General features: G+C 34.3%; 1 long non-coding RNA gene across 1 annotated transcript; it reads right to left on the bottom strand.

The window, feature by feature from the left end:
* Positions 1-1,268: 1,268 nt before the first annotated feature.
* On the bottom strand, positions 1,269-4,316 carry LOC130050954 (uncharacterized). The gene is made up of 2 exons (XR_008799336.1): positions 3,743-4,316; positions 1,269-1,662 (listed from the first exon to the last, which is right to left on the bottom strand). It is a non-coding gene; the product is annotated as an uncharacterized LOC130050954 (long non-coding RNA).
* Between the last annotated feature and the right edge of the window lie 4,024 nt (positions 4,317-8,340).

Consider the following 8,340-nt stretch of genomic DNA (forward strand, 5'->3'; position numbering starts at 1 on the left):
GAATGTTACTGACCTTTTAGAAAAGGATGTAGTATTAATGCAAAAAGGGCCGTCTGCGACATCGCTCATTTGAGTGTCCTTTTAAAAAGATTTTTTTTTCATTCTTTATTCCCGTAAAGATTTTGATACCATATGGTGCCCAAATTTAGCCGGAAGGGTTACGACATAATGAAACTCGTATAGTGTTAAACTAAATGACAATAGCTGTGTTTCGAGTTCCTCCGGAACACCCGGGATTTTTCGTATTTAGCCACGCCGGTCACGTGATATGAGCAAAATGTTCCACAGGGGTACTTCCGGTTAATTTTGTTTACACTGGTAACAAAATTGTTTTTGACAAAATAGAGATTTTGTGGCACAAACTGTCGCAAATCAGATAAAGGATAGCAAGGGATATATATTTACTTGGGAAGATGTCAAAGTTTACCTTTTCCGAAACCCGGGAAAAGCGTTCACGCAGAGGAAACGATGGCGTCATTTGTGTAGAAAACCATGAGCAACCGAAATTGAGTGCGATTATTACATTCCGTGAAAGCTGAACCAACAAAGAAACATCATTGTTCTAGCCAGTTTCCTTATATTAACTTTTAGGAAAACCAAGAGGTTTGTACTGACTCTTAAAAATATAATATAGACTGTGCAAAATCTTGTAAATCTTAAGAATAGGTATACTTGTACCCTCATCCACATCTGAGCAGTGTATGTATTTTACAACGGTGTTCATGTGACATTAAATAGAGAATTTCAATTATGAACTGATGGTTCAGGCTCATAAAAATTACGAAGCAATTTCACAAGGGAGTGAGAGGGGGGGGGTATATATATCTGTCAATTAAATAAAATATGAGAACACCAGATAATATATCCCTACGGATCTATACTAGAATTTGCATGATCATTTATTCAAGCTCCATACCGATGGTTCATTCACTGCAAATTTTGAATTATATCAAAGCACATTGATCTTTTCTCCAACTTTTAATACCAATCAAGCACAGACAATATGCATCGCTTGGGGTACTCTTTAATAGTAAATTCGAACACAAGTGATGCATATTGCCTGTGCAATCAAGGTACTTTGCATGTACATGTACATCAGATATGTACATTTCCACTCAAACCACTTATATACAAGAATGGAACCAGCTGAACATGAGCCAGGTTATATATTATGTATTTGCTCTCCTACCCCTTTGATTCAGTACTGTGTAAGAAAATATACTATTGAGTATATAATATATTTTAAAAAGAATAACAAAGAACAACAATTTTCATTCATATTTCATTCAACATATATATACACAGGTTGATAACAATGGCTGATCTGCATATAATGACTGCTAGTTATTGGCTGGTATGCAGTGAAAGGGAGCTAAAAAGGAGTAAAAAGTTCATATCAGCCAGGTGAGAATTAATTTCTTTTTTGTGTGTTATACATATGTAATTCTTTTCTTTTGCTGCTTCAAATCTTGTGTATTTGAAAATTTTCAGTCTAATATTTTGGCAATGTTATAGGTAGTGTGGCTTAAATAAACCAGTGTTAAGGAATATCCAGTAATGGCATGACATCATGAGAGTTTGGCATACCGACATTCAGATGATTAATGATGAAACTGAAGACCTCAAGTGAAAGGCATGGAAAATGATCCTGTTCCCATATACCTGAAAAAGAGGAGGGATGCCACAATATTGATAATAGACTTTTGTCAATTTGAGAAGCAAAGATGTAAAAAAAAAAATAATAATAATGCTGAAATTATAATTCATGTATTTGTTAAAAATACTGTTCACTGTACATACATGTATATATTTTTTTAACTTATTTGGAAATACATGAAATAATTCATATTAAAACTGTGAATGTATGAGTTTTCATGATTTTATTTATATTTGTCAATTAACCTTTTTCAAACTTTTGATGCATATGACGGATTTCCTCTGCATTGCTATATCTATCAGGCCCAGCACAATCTCTATATTTAGCTATATAGTTTTATAAAGCTATTTCAAACAGCTTCATTAAGCTAGTTTCGATTAAATTTCTCAAGTGCAATGACACATAACAATATACATGTACTTTGAACTAACCACAACACTATTCTAGATATAGATCATATGTCATTTTAAGAATTTTCATGAAAAGAGAATTTCTTTTGTATTGATAACTGTCCACTACCTTGTGTGTGTCGAAGCTTTGATAAGTATATGATGACTTTACAATGTGGAATCTGTAACAACTAAATAATCCTAAACATTTGACAATTTTGAATCAAAATTCTTCCTAAGGTACAGAGTTTAAGAAGCTTTTTTTGTTTACAGTGTGTTGTTTCAAGTACAAGGATGAAATATTTTCACTTAGAAATTCAATTTTTATGCTTTAAAAATATATTTGATAGAAGATTTGAAATAGTTATATCAAGCAATTTCAATTAGCTTTAAAAAGCTATATAGCTTGATTAGCATATTTATATAGCTAAGTATACTAGAGATTGTGCTGAACCAGTCTATGAACACATAATTGAAATTATGTTGCTGAAAGGAATAATATTACCTTAATCATGATCAGATATATATTTTGTTCAGTGATATAAATATGAGCAGTAATCACAAATACCTACTGGATTGTGAAAAGTCAATAAAATGACTACAACAATAAATAGTCATGCTAAAAATTCTTCCAATTACATGAGTATATCATTGGAAGTCAAACTCCAAAGACTTAATTTGTAACACAAGTATTAGTTTAAATAATTATTTTCAAATTAGACAGCATATTGACTATACCCAAGTAGATAATTTTATCCTCACCCACATATGGCTATATCATTGCACTTAGAAACCCAGTCTAATTCAATCTAAACTAGCTTTAAATAATAAAGCCATTTCAGATACCTATAATATTATAGCTAATCTATTACTTTTCACTGTGTATTGTCATTATCTAAATTTTATATCAATAATTATCAGGTCCAGTCCAAAGACTCTTTCTACCTATGTAGCTACTTATAGCTACCTAGGTATTTAAACCTACTCCAGGTAGCTATTTTTACCTACGTTTTCCTTTACTTGCATTTCGTGGCCAAACGCAGGAACGGCGCAACATGGCGTGTACCAAATTTCTTGATTCACTAATACTGACAATGAATACCACAAAAATATTGGACAAAAAATGATTACTTTCAAATTTGCATCAATAACTGCACCCACTTCCATTCTCTAGGAACTTAGGATCAAAGATACATGATAAGAAGTCTAGAATGTTTTACAAATCTTTATTAATTTTAAAGTTAACATTCATGCACTCTTACATTAAAAGTTTTTGAGTTGATTTTTCATGCAATTTCCTCTACATTTTCCACCCTCGTAAAGTATTTAAATTTACACTCCGAATTTTGTCATGCACATGCACAACATGATACATAAAACGACTGACCTGTTTAAAAGATGTGCCTTAATTATTATTTATTTATTTCTTTAAAAACATGTAAAAGTAGCTACTTTAAGTAGCTTTAAATACCTAGGTAGCTATTAATAGCTACGTAGGTAGAAATAGTCTTTGGAATGGACCTGGTTATATATGTTACATGTTTATGTCCATTTTGGCCCTGATTTGGTAACGTAAATTCTATTTCACATAGGCCCTAGACTGTACTGGACCCGAGTGGACCTAATGCCTGCTTTATGAAGCAGTGCACATTGTGTTTTGTATATATATAAAATGTCGTCATAATTTTCAATTTACCTGTTTGACAGGTTTCAGTGAGTCTAATACGTTCTTTTCCTTTACCCCTCCGGTTACTAGACAGATGGGCCTTGTGTGAGTTACACGACATGCATCGTCTTCTGTTCTTGACGAAGTCTTTCGTTGTATTTCGTAGATCAATAGTAGCTTATCAAACGCTCATAAACAAATATGTACCGCATACACCCCAAACTATTAAATGTGTATTTCAATTTCATGATGATCGACAAAATTAAGCCTAGGCCTAATACACGAAGTGTCGACTGTTGGTAAACAACGATAAACCGGAAGTAACCCTGTGGAACATTTTTGACGCGGCGTGACTAAACACAGAATAAACACTGTGTTCCGGAGTAACTCGAAACACGGCTATTGTTCAATAATTGGTTTGCGGTTTGGACTGGGAAATAAATTTGATCCAGAGTACCTCTGATGACTAAAATTGATGACTTTGATTCGCGGTGCTTCTAGAATTGCAAATACCAACGGGGAGTTTCTTAACGTATTATACAAAAAGTCTATTTGTTCAATACATTTCATGAATATGGAGGATTTCATCGTACTTATGTTTACAATACGCGTGCCCTTGAAACTAACAGTTTCTACACAGACGTTTTTTTTCCCGAAAACTTTACATCATTTTCATACATCGTCATGGCTTCTCCAGAGAGCGGGAATGTGTGAGGTAAGTTTACAAACTTCAATTTCTTAAACTGCAATCTCATCAGCGATTAGAATGTGTATCGAATGCCACAAAACGTTTTAACTCGCAGGCATTTAAAGTTAAAAAACGGCCAAAACAAATCTTCGTTGAAATGTACATATTCTATATTGAGTTCAGTAAGATTTTCAAAGGATTTATTTCTTATATGGAAATCGACATGATAATCAATTTCAAGCTTTTTAAGTTGTTTTAAAGTTTGATTGATTTATTGATTGTATCTTGTTTAACGTCTCGCTCGAGCATTTTTCACTCATAAGGAGACATCACCAAGACCGGTGAAGGGCTTTAAATTTAGGGCTATGCCTGGCGCTTACGGCCATTGAGCAGTGAGTGTTCTTTAGCGTGCCACACCTACTGTGACACGGGTCATTCGTTTTTAAGGTCATCTCCGAGTACCCGTGACATTCACACCTGATGCCAAACGTTTGGCGATGGAACTGTCACTACCTGTTTTGACGACTTAGGTATTACGTGGCCGGGATTCGAACCCCGGCCTTCCGCATGCGGGGCGATCGCTCTAAGTTCTCGGCCATCGCGTTTGAAATTTTGACAAAAAATGAAGAGTTGCTGTAGTAACGCTCATTGATAAGTTCCTCAGTGATGAACGACGTCCTATTTCGTCGTCAGGAAATCCTCTATCAAGAAAGGGATTGTCATTAATTCTGAGGTCCTGAAGAGAATTCACATCGTGAAGTGATCCCTTTTCTATGGATCCTTTACGAAGTTGGTTTGAGCTTAGATCTAGCATGCATAAATTAGGCAGATGTTGAAATACGTTCTTCTTGATGTAATTTATCCTGTTCCGATTAAGATAAATGGCTTTCAGATTATGCATTCCGTTAAAGTCGCCAACCTTCAAATTCAGCATATCGTTGTGAGAAAGATCAATTGTTGTGATATTTGAAACATTGATGCCTCTTGGTACAGATTTCAATTGCTGATATTGACAATTGTTCACGTCACCAGTCGAACCGCATATGTCCGATGATCTAGTGATTATGCACTTTGCATGCCCATCATACAAAAGTAGAATTGGAATAAAACCTGTCGTCAAAGGAAATAGTCAAAACAAACAGCCATGCATATCAATTTCCTTCTGTGAAGGAGAATGTAAAATTATTCAACATACAGGGATAGGGAAGCATTGAAAATTTGATTGTGTAAATGGGTTATGAAAGTTCAAGATATTCAAATTTCGTTGAGATCGTAGTCCCAAGTCACGTTCGCATTTTTTCATTCCATTGGCACATTTTATGGACACAGAATAAACACATGATATATATTCTTTACCCTTCATTATCATTACAAATCTAAAGTTGATATAAATCCGATGTAATACAAAAAAGATGGTTAGGCTAACACGAAACCTTGAACACACCAGAGGTGGAATCAGGTGTCTAAGTAAGCATCCCCTGACGACCCGTCAGAGTGCGTTATCTTCGACTTTCATGTACACGGACATGGGAACGATGACTGTCGAACATAATTGGCATGCACTGAGACCGAGGTCGTACAAAGTTAAATTTTAAATTATTACATCGTGTCAGGAATGAGTAAGTATTTAAGTGCAAGAAAGTAGTTGAATTAAAGAAAATGTGTCGATGAAATAAAATTCATTAATGAATTTGCTATAGATTTTGCATATTCAATTGTTTAAAAATCTGACAGGTGCGCAGTGCCTCTCTTTCGCATATTTCTGAACCGGTAACCTCTGAGGTGAATTCACATTAGACATTACGAGCAGGAATTACTTAAAGTATGACAATGATTCATGAATCGACAGTTTTTGCTGATTTCACGGGTTTATTGCTTCAGATTCACTCTGATTCTATGAAATTATACGTATTCAATTCCAATTATGTTGTCATATGTTTTATTCTATTTTTCAATTCATGTACCATCAGATACAGCTTATATTGCTCTAAAAGAATGCTAGATGAAACACTATCATTAGAAACTTACCGCATATTTTCCAGAAACCCATTCTAGACAGTCTAAAGAATGTGTCTTAATTTGTCGAAATACTTCACAAACGTAAAATGTCCAGTGCCTTGTTCTATTGCTACATTCTGTCTTTGTACAACCTGGTCAGAGCTTAAATTACTTCCTGTACCCAATGCGACAGTATAAGTTACTCATACATACGGTCTTTGTACAACCTGGTCAGAGCTTAAATTACTTCCTGTACCGAATGCGACAGTATAAGTTACTCATACAAACTCGTTGGATCTCGGTCACGTTTACCAACCTCTCTTAAAGCCGACAATGGAGAAATAGTTTACGGTAAAGATTAACTTGACCTTGATTTAAACGAAAAATCCTCCTTTATCTAAGTGCTGAAAAACCCCAATCTAAGTGATTTTAAAACTTCCGTTTACTCCAGAGATGTAATTACGGTCAGTGATCCATTGATGCATTGAATTAGATTAACCCTTGTTCTACTGCACCGGTCAAGTTGACCGGTGGTGCGTAAAAACAGGACTACGCGAAAGGAGTGCCTCTAAATCTTTGAAACTATGGCCATAAGATATATGATCTATATATAATATTTTTGAAAGTTTTCTCTATTTTTTAGCTATGTACAAATCAATAAAGTGAACAAAGCCATTAACTTTTTAAAAAAAAAGCATTTAAAGCGAAAGATGGCTTCGTCTAAATATGACACAACGCTTTGTCGCAATGCCATTTTCCCCCACGATATGATTTTTTCCCCCATCAATGCAATATTTTTTTTTCTTCACATTTTTGAAAAGCATGTATTCTCTGCTTTCAGTACATATAAAAATGAGTTTTGATGCCTGATCAAGTTTATGTTTAAACCGATCGGTATTTTACCTATATTCATATATGAAAATAGGGAAAGGTAAATACAGCCTGTGAATGTAGAGGACATTTCCTTTTTGATGGGCCCTTATTCGTGTTATCAATCTCGGTAGTTTTTCTACTACAAAAAAATAAATTTGGGACATGCCTCGCGGTTTTCTTTAAAATTAGCGCCAACATTTCTCACTAAAGAAGTAAACAATAATAATAGAAAACGGAGCAAATAGAATATGTTTCCGACACTATGTGTTCGGGAACAAAATAATCATGTTAGCTTGGAAACAACAACATGTCAATTTTTGTACGTATATATCTTTACGAAAAAGAGCATAAGCAAACATTCTTTAAAATACATACATATTTTCAGATAAAACTTTCCATTTTCATTAAATCTATGAAATGAATTAGAAAATATTCAGTCTTAGAATAGAAAAAATGAATCAAACTATGCACATGTAAAACTTACACGGTACCGATTTTGATGCACCAGATGCGCATTTCAACAAATAATGTCTCTTCAGTGATGCTCAACCGAAATGTATGAAATCCAAAATAACAATGAAGTTTTAGAGCTATTATAGGGAAAAACAGTGTGCCAAAAAAGTGGAGTCAAATTCATCTAAGGATAAGAGCTATGCGTGAGGGAGATAATCCTTAATTTTAAAATGAATTTCTAAATTTTATAACAGCAATTAAATATACATCCGTATTTTCAAGCTAGTAACGAAGTACTTAGCTACTGGGCTGTAGAGACCCTCGGGGACTAACTGTCCACCAGCATAGGCCTCGAACCAGGGGTCATAATGTAGAACTTATACGGTACTAAATTTGATGCACCAGATGCACATTTCAACAAATAATGTCTCTTCAGTGATGCTCAACCGAATGTATGAATATAAGACGTTGAAAAGTTGGTTTAAATCTTCCAACAAACGCTTAAAACACTGCCACACTTAAAGGTCAAGTGCGGTGGAGATATATTTGAAAATAAAGCTGACAGTTCATTAAAAATCATATTGAAAATTTCACAGCTGAAATTCAATTTCGTCAA

Source organism: Ostrea edulis, chromosome 10, assembly GCF_947568905.1.
Source record: "Ostrea edulis chromosome 10, xbOstEdul1.1, whole genome shotgun sequence".
Lineage (NCBI taxonomy): Eukaryota > Metazoa > Mollusca > Bivalvia > Ostreida > Ostreidae > Ostrea > Ostrea edulis.